An 18,502-nucleotide genomic window follows, 5' to 3' on the forward strand; every position below is an offset into this window, starting at 1 on the left:
TCGTTAAATGTGTGGCATTTGGTATTATTGTGATATTTGATTTAATTTCTTTAAATGTGTGGTGTGTGATATTATTGTGATATTGGTTGTTGAATTAATTTTATGCATATGTTTGATTAGATGAGTTTAAATGATGTTATAATAAAAATAGATGTGTTGTGATAATTATATGTAATGATGATAATGTATGATTAATAATGGTGATGTGATAAATTTGTGATGAATATATGTGTTGTTGTATGATTGATGATAGTGATTCTATAAATTGTGATGAGTTTATGTGATGATGATGATGATGTGTGATTAATTATAGTGATGTTATAAATTGTGATGAGAATATTGTGATTTCAATTTGTGTCTGAGATGACGGTATTAATGGAGTATCATATACCAACGAGGGGAGAAAATAAATATTGTGAATTTGTGAAGTTGAGATTATTTTGTCATCATATAGGTAGGGTCTAACAAGCCTTGTGATTCCGGGGAAGTACAACTGAATGAGTCTGATCGTGGCGGTCTATTGTCGAGGCTTAAGGCAAGATTGTTAGACCTTGGAGGTATTCGGGTGGGGAATTCCTAGGTGACTTGGAGGTCGCACTCCAAATGTCGGGAGCTACCACGCAACACACGTTTACCTCGACTGTCACGTATATGTGTCTCGGGTTGAGTTGAGGGGATCTATGAGGACAGGGCCAATTTGAATTGTCCGTCCACCGGGATGGTGGCATAGTATCAAGCCTCCTAACCAAGTACTTCAGAGTTAGAATGGTACCACATTGTGAAGTAGAGTCTAAGCTCATGCATAGCATTGCATTTTCTTGTGATTGTTTTGTTGTGATTACTATGTATTATGTGTGATAATAATTTATGCGATGATTTGATGTTACAGTGAAGTGTATTGATTTTCTTTGATTCTGACTATATAATGTGATGTTTTTCCTTGAAGAATGTTTGTGTAATGATACGGTTTATTGATGATTAATTGCGTGTTCATCTTATTTATATTATACTATCAACATGATTTTAAAACTCACCTCCTTCGTTGTTTGTGTTTGTCTGGCTTGGCCCTGCGTTTGTGAAATCGCAGTTATTACAGGTTAATGAGTCTCGAAGTTCAAGTTTGGGAGAAACCCCGCTCTGATAGGTGATACCGGGAATTAAGAGTTGTAATGTGTATTTTACTTATGTTATTATAAATGACTTTTTATATGAAAACTTAGTACGAGTAAGTCTTGGGAATTAAATCAAGAAATCCTAGTTGAATCAAGTTCATTGATATTGTACTATTTTAATTGAAAAAAACAAAGTTGAATTGTTACATGTGTATTTGGAGAAGCGTGATATCCTAAATCAGATATTAAAGTTTTTATTCTCTTTAACAAATTTTTTTTATCTGCTGCAAGTTTTTTTCAAATAATTTAATATATATTATTATAAATGTTATTTTGGGGTTTAGGGTGTCACACTTTTCTCAAAAAGCGATGTAATAGGTGCATAATAATGCTATATTGAATGCACCATTTACAGCGCTTTTTTTCCAAAAAGTGTTGTAATAGGTGCATAATAATGCATTTATTGTTTGCACCATTTACAACGCTTTCTCAAAAAATATTGTAATAGGTGCATAATAATGTTATACTGAATGCACCATTTATAGTGCTTTTTCTAAAAAGCGTTGTAAAATGAGTATAACAAGCGCGCAATATATCACCATATTTTATAGTGCTTTTTTATTTTAAAAAACGTTGTTGTATCTTTTTACAGCGCAAGATACTACAACGTTTATTTTTTAAAAAAAACGCTGTAAAATGCATTTTTTCGCGTAGTGATAGTAAAAATAGATACTATAAAATATTCATAATATATTCAAAATAGTTAGAAATAATTAAAATATATTTATGTTCAAATATTTATCATTTAGTCAAATGCATATGAAAATATCACATTAATTACCTACACGTATATACACGTAAAATCGCCTAAATTCTTACTCTTTAAAATATTACATTAAAATACTATTTAGAAAAATATTTAAAGTAATAAAATATAATATTTATTATTTATATCATTCATTTAGTCAAATATGTACATGTTAACACATCATAGAAACCACACATATAAAGAAAATTAATCATAAAACTAATCATCATAGATCTAAAATAATTTTAACACAAAATTAATTATCTAAACTAATATTTAATTAATAAAATAGTTTATTCTATAATTTGAGGTGTTATAGAAACAAATACCTTAATTATGTCTTGATAGTTGAACCAAACCTTGTCAATGTAAGGAATGAGGGAATTGGGGAAAGAAGGTCGGAAGTGATTGTTGTTTTCTACGACGAAGTTGAGTGTTTGAGATTTCTGAGTTCCCAAGGGTTATCAATTATGGGTTCGTGAGGGTTATGAGTTATGGGTTTGCGATATTTGGGTGTGCGCAACTTTGTGGGTGTGCACGATATATAGGTCTGCACAATTTCGAGGGTTCTGGGTTTTTGATTTATGGGTTATAGAGGGTTCACTATTTACAGATGGAATGGGTGAAGAAACGGATTCATGGAGATGGTTCACAAGCTAGGGTTCCATTTTGAAGATGAAGAAACGGGTTTTCATGCAGCAAGTAATAGCATATGTTCAATGAAAAAAGTAAGAATTTTCATGTTTTTGTTATAACAAAGTATATAACTTAAGGGTTTAAAGCTTTATGTCTATCCCTATGACAACACTTGTGTAATACCTATGACAACTCTTTTTCAAAAAACATTTTAAAAGGCGTTGCTGTTAAGAAGTGATCATACATATGACATCGGTTTCATAAAAAATGTTGTCAAAGGCGTTGTTATTACAATAGTGCTTGTAAGTATGACAATGCTTTTAGAAAAAGCATTCACATTATACAACACTTTTTGAAAAGGCGTTCACATTATACAACACTTTTTTGAAAAAAACAATGTTTAATGTTCTGTGTGTTTTTAAAATAAAATACAACAACACTTTTACTTAACACACGCTGTTAAAGGTGTCTATAAAATCTATATTTTGGTGTAGTGCAATCAAAAACAATGGAAAGGACTTTCAACCTTAAATGTCATTTCTATCCTCTTCCTTACTTTTGTCATCAAAGAATGATATGATAATTGTTTGAAATTATATATTCCTTTTTTTTTTCTTTTTTTTATCTAAATTCTCTCTTTTACTATCCTAACATATCTACCTTTCTCCATCTCTTTTTCTCATTTTGTTTTCAATATGTAAAATTTTCAGGATTATGTGATAACTCATGTCCATTGAAAAGTTTTACTATTCTCCAATCAAAAACTGAAAAAGTATGCAAGCCTGAATGGAATGTGTTGGTGACCAACAACTGCATTTGTTCACAAAGTCAAATAATGTTGACTTGTAAAGGGTTTTAGAGCGTGCAAGCGACCGACCCACTAATTCTATTCAAGAATGGTGTTGGCTCTTGTCGAATGAACACATATCTTGGTGGATTATGATAATGAGATATTTACGTATGCATGAGATATACCATTTTCTTTTATTCCTATAAGCTTTATTACAAGTCCTCCTTATAACAGACATTAGCAAAGACCTTTGAACTTTGTTAATATTGTAAAATTTTAAATTTTATCGGTTAATCATTTGAAGATCTTAAGTAGAAATCAATATACCATTTCCTTTTTGTCTGTTGTAATAAATACATAGCTCATTTTTTTTTATGCAGAAAACAACGCATGCCAAAACATCATTATGAGTATGCTATTCCATCTATCCAGCTGAAGGTACCACACATTTGCGTTACACAAATAAAACATATCTTTAACGAAATACTTCACTATTTAAGAACATGTATATACATAAGAATTTGCATTTCAAAAATTTAACAAACTAATATGGGTGACTCGTGCAATGCCTGAGTTAGTATTCGCTCTTTAAATTTGAAATATTTAAAATATATATATATATATATATGCTTTATATTTATGAATAAATCAATATGTATATAATAATATTTTTGTTTAAAGCGTAAAATACTTTGACATATATAAGTGTCAGTGTCTATCCAAAAAAGAAATATATTTGTAAAGGTTTCATGATTTATAAAATTAAAATTCTATTTAATTGCATATTCGATTGAGGCCTTTTTAGTCTACTTTATTTCGAATGAAACATAAACAAATATCAACAATATGTTTCCAGTAACAAAATTTTCTAATCATATTTGAGAATGTACTTATAGACTTAAATTTTTTAATTAATATTGCTTATATCCAATATAGTCATCTACTTTTTTAATTTGCGTAAGCTATCGTATTTTTGCATAAAAAAATTATAATATTTGTAATTTTTGCAAAATAAAATAAAAATGACAATAGACATACAAATCAAACATTCACACCTACACTGACCACTGTTATATCGATTACGCCACACCTACCATCGGCTTATATTACTACAATAAAGAAATTCGATGCATTCGATACCAAAAATCCAAAGAAATGAAACATTTCAAATATATCTCCTAATTTCTAACAACTTTGTACTCTTTATTTTTTCCGACTACGGTGGCCTGCAATCTGAGAAACTGTCAACACTAGTCTCACTCATGATAACGGAAACAAAACCTACAAGTTGGAAAAACTGTCTAATTTGAACTTCCAACCTACATGTCTACAACGTGAATTCGACATATGATTTTTATAGTTCAAAATAAATTTAATCCAATGTTAATATACTATTGAATACTCATTTAATACTTGATATTTGATAGTATATGATGTTATTCTACTATAGGTGTACAAATATTATTTTGAAAAATGATTAACAATACAATTTGCATTGTAATCCAAATATCTTAATATTTATTTCATAATAAAGATTATATAATTAATAAATCAACTGTGTAAATATTTTTGCAACCAATTTTGTTACACAATAGTTAATTGTTTTTACGGCAAAGGAAAATTATTATTAATACCGGTCATAATATTGACCATTTTACAATTAATTTTGTCTTTTAAGGCTACAATGCCAAATTCTTTTTATTAAGCTGACACACACCTCGAGAACTTACAAAATTGTTGATTATATTTTTTCATATATTCATTTTCTTTTTATAACTCTAAAAATTAAATTATAATTCATTTAATATTTTTGGAAAAACATAAATAACTCAACTTACAGGTTATAAAAAAGTTAGAATAAAACTTCAAAATCATATACATATATATATATATATATATATATATATATATATATATATATATATAATATTACAACTTAATAATTTATAATGTTCTTTTCTATAATGAAAATTAATAAATTATATTATATTTAAGAAATTAAATATTACATTTATATATAATAGTTAATAGAGTGTTTATATTGTCATAAAAAAATAATACAAAATTTAAAATGATTAATATTATAATATTTGATATTAATTTCAAATTCTACTAAAATAAATACTTTGATGGTGTAAGAAAATGTTTAAAATTGTCAATTTTTTTTATAGAAATTGATTTAAAAACATTATAATAATTGTTGTTTCTAGATGAGGAATAGGTCCTCTAAAAATAATAAAGATTGGTGACTGTGCATTAATAGGACAACCTCGATAGTAGAGTCATCAACCATTAAACAATGGAAAGAACACTCAAACTCAAGTATATTATTTCTATCATCTTCCTTTGTTTTGTCATTAAATGTGTGATATGATAATAGTTTTTGAAATTATCTATTCCTTCTTTTTAATTCATTTATCTATATTATCCCTTTTACTATTCTAAGAAAATCTACTTCTCTAGTTTCTCCATCTCTTTTTCTCATTTTTTTATTAGTCCATCAAATTTTTAAGATCATGAGATGACTCGTGTCCATTAAAAAGTCATACTATTGTCCAAACAAAAATTGAAAAAGTAATATAAAACAAGCATGAATAAAATGTGTTGGTGACCAACTATTTAATTTATTCACAAGCCAGATAATGTTAGCTTGTAAAGGTTTTGAGAATATGGAAGCGATTGAGATTGACGCTTTAACTTTATTCAAGAATGACAATATTTGCCTCTTATATAATAGACATATCTTAGTGGATTATGATATGGATGTGTTTAGGTATGTGTAACACTTATAAAATGATAATAAAGTCACACATCATAGCATTTAAAAGATATTTTTATAAATTCTAACAAGGTACAAGCAGTAAGTGCCATTGTAACTTCATTAGATATAGTTTACATAATATCTCATGAAGCACCATTTACAAAATATCTAAATGCATCAAAATAACAAAACATCATCATTGTTGTTAGCTCCGAGTCTGAGCTCAAACATTCTTATCTAATATAGTATACAAAAATAAGGGGTGAGATAATAATTTCATTGAGTTCTATAAAACAAAAGGAAGTACCGGTACTTCAAATATTTCTGTTTAAATGAAATTTTAAACATGACAAATTTAATAAAATTCTTTTAGTTTATTCAATTTCTATAACTTATAGATAGTTTATCCCAAATATCTAACATGAGCCACCAAGGTAATTGTGATCATTTTTTTAAGGTAATTCTTTGTTTTGACCACAAACGGTGTCCCATTTGCTCTTCCCTTACCTATGTTTCGTTAGTCAAACATCGTGTCTCACCAAATCATTTTCATCCAAATCAAAGCATGTCATGACATTATGTTTATCAAACACTAATCATTATCAATTATGTTCCATATTGATGGAACCAGCTTTAACATAATTACATTATAAAATAGGAAATAAAAGTTAGTCCTAGGTCAAAAATTTGTTCAAAGAGTTTCATTTTCGCTCAACATATTCAGTTCATAAAAGACTTTCAATTTTGCTATATGTCAAATTCGCTTAGGGAATTTTAGTCAGAATCAAACTATGATGTTTTCTCGACATTTTCACTTAGCAAATCCATTATAGAAGAAAAACCTACATGTTCCAAACTAGATTTGCTTAGCAAATTTGTTCGAATTCAGACACCAAATACGACAGTTACTACATCAAAATAGTCCACAAACATTCAACACTCAATCTTTCAATCCAATAGCAAATCAAAATTAACAGATTATGCTTATAATAAGAACGAATTCTTGAAGGAATGGATGAAAGTACAAACAATACCTACATAAAAAACCTTACAATTTCCTTTATTCTCTTTTCCAAACCCCTAAAATGGAATTTCAAAAAGAGAGTGATGTTAAAATCAACCCAAGAACCCACATGCAATATTTAAAAGCTAGTTATTCTAGGAAAATAACTTACACTCTTTGACAAAGGAAAAATTGTCTTGGTTCCTAGCACCCATTGCTATTATACTTCTACCCAACGAGTAGATCTGTTTTTTTATTGTGATGGTAATGTATTAGAGAAATGTTCAAAATTTGAAAGTGAGGGTGACAACTCCACATATCTATCATCGGTCATCTGATAGTTGAGGTAGCGGCTCACAACATACTTTTTAGCTCTAGCTTTCTCAATATCATATTTCTTCTTAAGAGCATCCCAAACATCTCTTGCAATATTGTTGCAACTGTAGTAATTATATATATCATCAGCAAGTCCATGAAGAATATATTTCCTACGTAAGTAATCATCATTTATCCATTGGGTTAATTCTGCAGTTTTCTTATCATTTTATGTGTGTTCATCTATTTCAAGAACCATTGGAATGTCATCTTTCATAATGTTTGGCAACATTTTTCATAGTTAAAGAAAAATAGCATTTTTTGTTGCCTTCGTTTGAAGTGACATCCATCAAACTAAAACAGTTTATTGAAATCAGAAGCAGCAACATTAGATCCGGTAACTTCTTCAGTAAACATGGCAAAAAGATACATCTAAAAAACGTTGTTTATGAGTTTCGAAAAATTGTTTTGATAAATAACTTTTCAACTAACAAAGAAATTTTTAGGTTGAGTCAAAGACTTGGTCGCTTTTTTTAAGACCTTTCATGACACTGTCCAAAATTTTGCAAGACAAACAATCAACTACGATGTCTTCGGGATAAAATAGTCCAGTTATACTATATTGATTATATTATACTACTGCAATGTATAAAACAGTTCTAAAATTACACCATCTAAATATGGAGGTTAAGGCCACTCAAAAATCTGAAGGGAAATTTTTTTCGATAAATGGACAGAAAGATAATTTGGGACAAAGCATAAAAGGGAGAAGTGAGAAAACTCAAAAATTATTCAGAGTTATAGTGCAATGTGTAAATTGAGCGGAATCCTCTTGCGATTGAATCGAGCAGAAAACATGGCCAAATTTGATCGGGTATGCAATACTGTCCTATACCCAATTTGACCAGATCGGGAACAAGTCCAAGCTCTCATGCCCAACTGGACAGGTGGCGGCTCGCACACGATGTGTGGTGGTCGGTTTGAGTGTGTTCTCTCCCCCTCACAAAATTGGGTACCTCTTGGGGCACACCCTTCCTCCATATTATAAATACTATTAATGTGTGATAAATCTTCTATGTGAGATTATATATTTAAAAATATTTAAAATTGATATTAAAGTTTTTTTAAAAAAGCTTTAAAATTTATTTAACTTTTTTAGTAATATAAATTTTATAATATTTATATAAAATAGATAAAAATTTATTAATTTCGTTTTAAATATTTAATATTGTATTTCATATTTAAATTTATGACAATGTTAAAATTATTTAATATTTATTTTATTAAAATATCAAAAATTATTTTATTTTATTTTAAAAAATTACTAAAACTTATAAGTATAATATTTGAAATTTATTTATTTATCCAACAATAATTTAAAACCTTACAATATTTAAATAAAGTATTTAAAGTGTTAATTTAATTATTTTCAATATTTTAATTTTATTATTTAATAATTTTAAGATAAAAATAAATAAAATTTTGAAATATTTATATAAATATTTTATAGTTTTAAATTATTGTTGGATAAAATAAATTTTATTTAAATAAGATAAATATTAAATAATAATAAAAGTGTAATAATTTAAATATAATATTAAAATATATAAAATAAATTTTAACTATTTTATAAAAATATTTTAACATTTTAAATTATTAGAAAATATTTTAAGTAAGATATATAAAATTTAAAATAAAATTATTTTAAATATTTTAATATATATATATAAATAAATTAAGATTAATTTGACTTTTAATATATAAATAAAATTTATAACAAAAATAAGTTAATGAGAGTGTGACATCATCAAAAAATAGTAGAGACAAAAAATAATCCAATAATTAGTTGATAGGGACCCAAAAAACTAATTTTAGAAATGAGAGAACTAAAAATTAATTTTATACAAAATAGGAGGATCAAAAATACATTTAAACTTTATTTTTTTCAATTGAGACAATATTAACTCTAAATTCCAACATATGCAATTAAGTAGTGATTGTTATTATTATCAGATAATAATAATAATAATAATAATAATAATAATAATAATAATAATAATAATAATAATAATAATAATAATAATAATAATAATAGTAATAACAATAATAATAATAATAATAATAATAATAATAATAATAATAATAATATTTGATAATACAATAAGTAGCTAGTGATTTAGACAGACCTAAAAAAAGTAGTGATTTAGGCGGTTGTTTGCGGTATATATTGTGTTACCTTATTTGTAAATCATCTATTGTGTAATGCTAAATTGATTCGGTTTCTACTAATTGTGTATCATTCATTAAATTATTAAAGTGTAAAAGATTACATAAACAAATTTTCCTTGTAATTAACACTAATACAATTTTACTAATATATCATTTGAAATTTCTATATTTATAAATGAGATATTCTTAATGGAATAAAGCTGAATTGTTTGTAGTAAAAGTAATATCGATATAAGATATAGATTAATTAGCAACTGAATTTATATATAGTGAAAATGAATAATTTTGCATTGTACTTTTGTTTTATGAATATTTTAATTATTACTCACTTTAGTCTTATATATAATTTCAAATACAGTTTATAGTTAAAATTAGAGGAATAATTATTTCTTTTATTAATACCGCCAATAATTTCGTTCGTTCAATCATTCGATAAACAATTACATTTAAGTTAGTCCTTTTTTAGGTTATTTAATACTTTATAATAATTATCATATATTACTACGCTTACTGGTGTTCAAGAGTCAAAATCACAACGGTTTAGTCATAAACAAAAGAGCCAGAGTAGTTTTTATATATTTTTTTTAGATAAGTAAAACTGTTTTAATATTGATATCATTTTAGTTAAATAAAAAAGTATTCACTAACCGAGTTTAGGTATAAGGAAAAGGTTTAGATTATCACAACATAGTGAATTTGAATTTCAATATTTATATTTAACTAGTGTGTAACCCGTGTTAAGCACGGGATAAATTGTTCGATTAATTAAAATGATAAATCATAAATAAATAATTGTATATTACAATATAAACAACATATAATATCATGTATAATAAAAATAAAAATTGTGTTTAAATTATAAACAACATATAATATCATGTATAATATCACGATAAACTACATTAACAGTCTCGTCACATATTTGATTATGTTCATTGAGAATAAGTAACTTCAGATCTTTTCTAGATGCGACTCTAGATACAGCCACATATAATTGTCCATGTATGAAAACTGATTTAGGAAGATATAAGCCAACATGAGAAAAGTGATTGACCTTGACCCTTATTAATTGTCATTGCGAAACAAAGAGTCAACGGAAATTGTCTCCTCATAAACTTATATGGTAAACCCGGGTCACTCGGAACCATATTCATTCTTGGAATTAGAATTTTTTTCATCCGCAGTTTTTCCTGTGATGACAGTTTCCCCTAAAAAATTCTTGCCTAAGTGAGTGATTGTAATTTTTGTTTTGTTACACAGCCCAACAGCTTGACCGATATTCCTCAATAACATTGCAGGACAACCTACTTTAAGTGTGAACTTGTGATTTGGAATACCTGAGCACTTAATATCGTTGAGGAATTCGGTAGTGAATCATTGACTTTGTAGATCATTCGAATTAGATTTACATATTGAATATGAACTCAAATATTCCTTTTTTTCACCTGGAATCAATGATAAAAGGGTATTGTTGATGTGCACAATAGCATCCAAAATTGGAGCAAGGATCCCTTGTTCCTAAAAAAATGCAATATCATGCATGTTGTTTATAATTTCAGGATAAGTGAAATCTATAAGGGCGTGTAAGGGATCAATTGTGTCATGTATAACTAAATGATATGGAATTTTAACACTTATCTCGCCATTCTCATCGACAGAATCGTCTCCATTCCCTATTGAAAGAATCAAATCACGTTGTTCATTGGGTATGGCTGAAGAGTGTAGCTGCATATTGGTCATCAACCTCAAAACTATACAATACTTCCATAAGATCAAAGCATTGACGGAAGCCACAAGTATGTCTAGACTTCAACATAAAATCCATCTTCTCCATAAGGAAACAATAGAGGATATTGAAGAGGTAGGTTTCATATAACCTTTCATATTCACCAAGGGAATTTTTAACAATCACGTCTTTACCCTTTTAAATTGAATTGTTGTCACAAAAAATTAAAGCTGCAACCTCGTCGCAAGTAGGTAGATTGTGCATTCGAGCATCCTTTGAACAATTTTCAAACAATCTGATATAAAATTTGTTGAGCACCTTGTTCCACGTGGTCTCTAACTTGACGAAACTTCTTAGCCAATGGATTGTATTCATCGATCATTTGTTTCAACTATCAACCAATAAAAGATCGATGCCTTATCCACCAACATGAGTGCTGAAGAATTAATTATATGTATAATTAGTATTGCAGTAACTTTGGTTAAATAAGTTTTTAATTTAACCCCAATAAAAATTTAAAAATCATTATTTATTTTCTCAATAATAAATGTCGAAAGCAATTCTTATTCACTTTTAGTATCCATTTTTTAAGCATCTTGAAAACAATTGTTGCTTTTAATCCCTAAAATTAATTTTTGCATGGACAAAAATTCGGGAAGTCATAATATTTATATGGATTAAAAATATATTAAGTCGAACAAAATAAATTGATTTAAGGTTAAATATAAACATAAATTAACTAAATTACCTAAGATGTTTCATCATGTTTGCAGCCTCATTTTGTGTGTCATATATATACAACTCTGCAAATTTAGGCATAACACCAACTTCCACCATCAAACTACTCATACGATGAAAATTTTGTCCAGTAAGAATGAATTGTGGTGGTCCGCCACCATCATTGATGGTTCTTTCAATCTTACCTCCAAGTGAAGTAGAGGAAACACATGATATTATACGCACGTATGTTGTCCAAATCATGACTACTTTTTGGGTGAACACCATTCATAAGGTTGTACATTAGCTCAGAAGGTCTTTCGAGAAACGAAAGTTTGACCTTCCCCTTCATACAACATAATGAGAACTCAACATTTGATTTGTTTCTTCGTTTGTTGGCACATTCATCAAACCACAACTATGCGTTGCAAAAACTACACAACATATCTAGATCACCAACATCGAACATTACTAAAAACATATAAATTAGATTTTGTTAAACCAAAAACTTACTAGTTAATTCCACATTCTAGACCAAAATCATTATTTGTCTACATACACGTGTCACCCATTGTTATATATTAAAAATGTATATTGACATTCAGCCGTGTCATACATCAACGATTTGGTGGTGGAGTGTAAATCATCTGCAAAAAATAGACATCTATAAGACTGTGAATATTACTATCAAACACGTTGAAACATAAAAAGTTACACATAAGTAGGTATACAAACTATTACTAACCATTGGGGTCTAGCATTTCATCGTCAGACATATTATCAAAGTCAAGGTTGGTACCACCAAATGTAGAAGTTTCAATGGAAGTGTGCGACAACCAATTGTGTGCTACATTACCATTTTCAATGTTCAACACTTCAGATACTTGTGGGGAAAATGTTGCAATAACTGGGATACAATGTACACAATAATAAATTGGCTTAATTGCAGTTTTGATACCCCTATTTTAGCTGAATCGCGAAAGTAGTCCCCCCATTTTGTTTCTCCCCAATTTTGGTCCCTCAAACAGAATTTAGGTCCAAAACTTGATGAAATTTCATTTTTTTTTGTATTTATTTAAGTCACACAATGCCTCAAGATCTCATTTGCAACAATTGAACCTGAAATCTATGATCATAAATGGTGTAGTACGACTTTAAAAAAATGAAATTTCATCAAATTTTAGACCAAAATTCTGTTTGGAGACCAAAACTGGAGAGAAACAAAATGGGGGGACTACTTTCGCAATTCAGCTAAAATAGAGGACCAAAACTGCAATTAAGCCTAATAAATTAATGAAACTGTTTAGTACAATCAATTTTCATATATTACTTGTGTATGGTAGAAACAATTTAAATGACTTGATAATGTTATTCTCCAATAAAATTGTAACATAAATTCGTTAGAATAACTTGATGTAATTTAACAATATAGATTAAAATTATCTATCAATGTATTATCTTGCGGCGTAGCAGAGGTAGATGACGACTGGCCTCTGCTCCTATTTCTTTTCCGACAAAATGCCAATGCATTTTCTTTATTTAAATATCTAATATCAGTCGAAATTGGTGTATTTACGTTGTCTTTATTTTTTTTCCGAACAATTTATAAAATTAAGCTTGTTAATACGGTTGGAATACATGACATTGAAAATAATGTGTTATGATTCAAATATAACAACTTTCTTGACTAATTAGGTTGATTATTTGAATCAATTTGATATAAATATTTATGTGTGGATAGGAAGATTGTTGTAAAAAAAAAATAGAGTTATCGAAGATTGGTATTCTAAAAGGTAGTAATGTTGGATTGTGAATGATTAAATTAATCAATTAATAAAAATGATTAAATGAATTACTGTAATGATTAATAGTTTGGATCCATTACCAATAAAAAAACAATCAATTTGCTTATGATTATTAATTTATTGTTAGTAGTAGCAATAGCAGCGTATTAAATGTAATTGACTAAACCATTTTCTTTCTCTTTTTATACTTAATATAGCATATTCATTTCTCAAATATTCTAATGCACGAGTCTAATGAGGGAAATAATTGAAATAAAATAATTAAACATAGTGACCAATTTATAGTATACATATTTAAAATTGAACAGAAGAAAGAGCGTGTGTTGCGTTTGAAAACTATTTGAAAATGTTATACAAAGTTGAGAATGACATATTCGATCAATATTAGTAAATTAGTATCGGTATTAATTCAAAATTTAAGTTATAAATTAAGAATAGTTAACTTTATTTGGTTTATTTAAATGAATTAATCAATGAAAAAAAGTAAAATATTTTCTGTCTTTCAAATTTACATTACATAATTAATTTTGAATATTTTAATTTTACAACTATTTTAATTTTCAAATGACATATTAATTTTACAACTATTTACATTACATATTTTAATTAATGTTAAAAGAATAATTGTTTAAAATTTAAATTTCAGATTCATTGTCAATATTATTATTAAAAGTCTCCCAAAACTAAAATAATTTTTCATTGGAGACAGATGTGGAAATCATTTAAAACAATAGAGGCAATTAAAAATTTGAATTCTGAAATTGAGGTACACATAGATGATATTGGAAAAAATTGACAACATTAATTTAAGCTAAAGTTTGAAATTACTTTTACACAATTAATTTTGGAAAAAATACAAACAAAAATATTATATAAAATAATACATATACAAATATTTAACCTCAATAATGGGGCCATTTTTTCATTGCAAAACAGTTAATATTTTTTGAAAAAAGTTCAATTTAATTTAAATCTATAACTAATATTTCAACAAAAATAATATTGACAAACAATATATATAATAATAAATATATTAAACAATTTAGTACAATCAATTGTCATATATTACATGTGTATAGTAAAAAAAAAATTAAATGACTTAATAATATTATTCTCCAATAAAGTATTAACATAAATTTATTTGAATAATTTAATATAATTTAATAATATATATTAAAATTACCTTTCAATATATTATCTTGTGGTGTGGTGGAGTTAGATGACAACTGACCGTTGCTCCTATATTCTTTTCCGATGTATTGCCAACAAATTCTCCTTATTTGAATACCTAATATTAGTCAAAATTGGTGTACTTTCATTGTGAAAATATGATAAATGTTGGAAGAAACATTTCCATCATCAATAATTTTCAATTTGGTAATAATCGAAAAGTTACTTATACTCATCTTTTGTGGTACGACACGATCTACTATTTGTTGCGACTCCAAAATTAGTCATAGAATAGACACGACTCTGTTGTAAGTCCTTTTCAAACTTATAAATCAAAGTTCTATGCATGGTTGCATGCATTCTAATAGCCTAAAGAAAATTGCCAATTAATAATTTAAATTCAAAACATATGTGAATTTTACTATAAAAAAAATTGCATACATCAAATTTAATAACAAAATTTAAAAACCAACTACATACATTTGAGTCCATGAGAATCATGTCAAGCGAGAATGGATGAATTTGGTAAATTGACAATTGAATGGAAATAGGAAATTATTTAGTGCATGCTAACAATCAAAGGCCTTGCAAGAATATATATGTCACCTATTTTAAAATTGAGAAATTATTATGTATTAGAAAATTAAATCAAAATTTAAGAGTAAAGATGAGACTTTATTATAATTCAAATTCAAATCAGAAGTCAAACTCATAGAGATTGTCAAAAAAATCCAAATATTAAAACTAAAGAATATTCCTTTATTAGTGTTGATAACCGAAAATCGTAATAGCAGAAAAACAAAACATAATATTCAAGACAAAATAAAAGTTAAATCAAAATTAGAGTCTATCAAACCAACTCAACAAAATCTTAGTCCTTCTCAACAAATATCGGACAAGGGAGAATCGTTCTTTTCAATCATCCTATAAATATTGATAATAAATATTAAATGTTGTTAATAAATATTTAGTGTTTAAATATAATGTATACAATGTTGGTTAAAATACATTAAAATAATTAAATACCTTTTTTTTCAAAGCTATTGCAATTGAGAACTCGTGATTGAATATCAACTTGGTTGACTAAATAGAATTCTGAATTGTGGAAGTACCTCCTGTAAAGATGTTTCTTGTGAGAATTTATACACAATAAGTAATAATAAAATTGAATGATTTTTAATATTAAAAAAATAAAATATTATTTGTAAATAATATAAGGGTAATTTATTTATTGTAAAGGTTTGTATGTCTTAGAAATATATAACATAGTTTGGAGTTTGACAAACTAAAAAATGAGTAGCAAATTACCTTGTCATAGTTTTACTTTTTGCTAGTATCACAATGACAGTCATATTCTCGGTCTCACCAGCAGCCACGAAGGAATTAAGTTCGTCCACATATTGATCAAATAACGTAACCTTAAACTTGAATCTGAAAAGATATATACAATAAATATATATATATATATATATATATTATAATTAAAAAGTGCGCTAGAAAATATATGTAATTAATATTATTCAAACAATATAGATATACTATATATGGTTATTTTGAAAAAAGAAAATAAACATTGTTTAAAGATTTACAAATTACATAGACTTAATTGCAGTTTTGGTCCCCCTATTTTAGCTGAATCACGAAAGTAGTCCCTCCATTTTATTTCTCTCCAGTTTTGGTCCCTCAAACATAATTTTGGTTCAAAACTTGATGAAATTTCATTTTTTTTTGTATTTATTTAAGTCACATCATACCTCAAGATCTCATCTGCAACAATTGTACCTGAAAACTGTGATCATAAATGGTGTAGTACGACTTTAAAAAATGCAATTTCATCAAGTTTTGGACTAAATTTCTGTTTGGGGGACCAAAACTGGGGAGAAACAAAATGGAGGGACTACTTTCGCGATTCAGCTAAATAGGAGGATCAAAACTGCAATTAAGCAAATTATATAGTCATAGTATGAATGCTTACCCATCATAGTTAATTGCTATCGCATCCATTTTGGTCTTTGATACCACTTCTCTGGTACTCCTTTTGATTTCCACCACCGGTCAAAATGCCCATGACATCTTGAAAAAAAAATCATTAATCGTATGAAAAATATTATAAATAGTATGTCATAAAAAGTTAGATTTGATCATTAGGATTAACAATAAAAATAAATATTTGGTACTCACCGGCCAAAAAGTTGGTATCATAATCACCCGAAAAAATCTCAGCATGGTTGGAAAAAGGATATATGTTGGAATGAACATTTCCATCATCGATAATTTTCAATTTGGTATTAAACTGAAAGGTTAACTTATTCTCATGTTTTGTGGAACAATAGGATCCACTATTTGTTGCGACTTCAAAATTAATCATTTAATAGACATGACCCTCTTGTAAGTCCTTTTCGAACTTATAAATCAAAGTTCTACGCATGGTTTCATGTATTCTATTAGCCTATAAAAAAATTGTCGATTAATAATTTAAACTCAAAACATATGTGAAATTTACTAAAAAAAAATTTAGCATACATCAAATTTAATAACAAAATTTTAAAATCAAGTACATGCATTTGAGTCCATGAGACTCATGTCAAGTGAGAATGGATGTTTTCACGCGCAACATCCATCACAAATAATAGTCATACCTGTGACACTTTATCCCTCAAAATAAAATTTATAATAATTTATACAATTTTTTTTAAAGAAAACTCACAGCCAATAACAAAATTTGTTTCTAAAATAATAAAAACTTTTATACCTAATTTAGGATATCATGTTTCACAAAAATCAAAAGGAATACTTTAATTTTTTTTCCTCTTATAAAAGAGGGCAATCTCCATAAACTTGATTTAACTAGAATTTTCTGATTTAGTTCCCAAGACTTACTAGTACTAAGGTTTTCATATAAAAAGTTACTGGTAATTACATAAGTAAAATACACATTATAACTCTTAATTCCCAGTATCACCTATCAGAGCGGAGTTTCTCTCCAACTTGAACTTCAAGACTCATTAACCTGTAATAATAGTGATTTCACAAACTGAGGGTCAAGGCAGTCAAACACAAATAACGAAGGAGGTGAATTTCGAAATCATGTTGATAGTATAATATAAGTAAGAAGAACACACAATTAATCATCAATAATCCGTATCATTACACAAACATTCATCAAAGAAAACATCACATTATATAGTCAAAATCAAGGAAAATCAATACATTTCACAATAACATCAAATCATCTAAGAAATTATTATCACACACAATACATATTAATCACAACACAAAGAAAATGTAATGTTATGCATGCGTTTAAACTCTACTTCACAATGTGATACCATTCTAACTCTAAAGTACTTGGTTAGGAGGCTTGATACTATGCCATCATCCCGGTGGGAGGATAAATCAAAGTGGTCATATCCTCAACTCAACCCGAGAC

At 27.3% G+C, this 18,502-nt stretch overlaps 2 pseudogenes; both read right to left on the reverse strand.

Annotated features, from left to right (window-relative positions):
- Window positions 1–10,510: 10,510 nt before the first annotated feature.
- On the reverse strand, window positions 10,511–12,361 carry LOC140920063 (uncharacterized; annotated as a pseudogene).
- Window positions 12,362–12,837: 476 nt separating this feature from the next.
- LOC105851448 (uncharacterized) lies at window positions 12,838–17,655 on the reverse strand (annotated as a pseudogene).
- Window positions 17,656–18,502: the final 847 nt, after the last annotated feature.

The sequence above is a fragment of the Cicer arietinum genome, chromosome 4 (assembly GCF_000331145.2).
Source record: "Cicer arietinum cultivar CDC Frontier isolate Library 1 chromosome 4, Cicar.CDCFrontier_v2.0, whole genome shotgun sequence".
NCBI lineage: Eukaryota > Viridiplantae > Streptophyta > Magnoliopsida > Fabales > Fabaceae > Cicer > Cicer arietinum.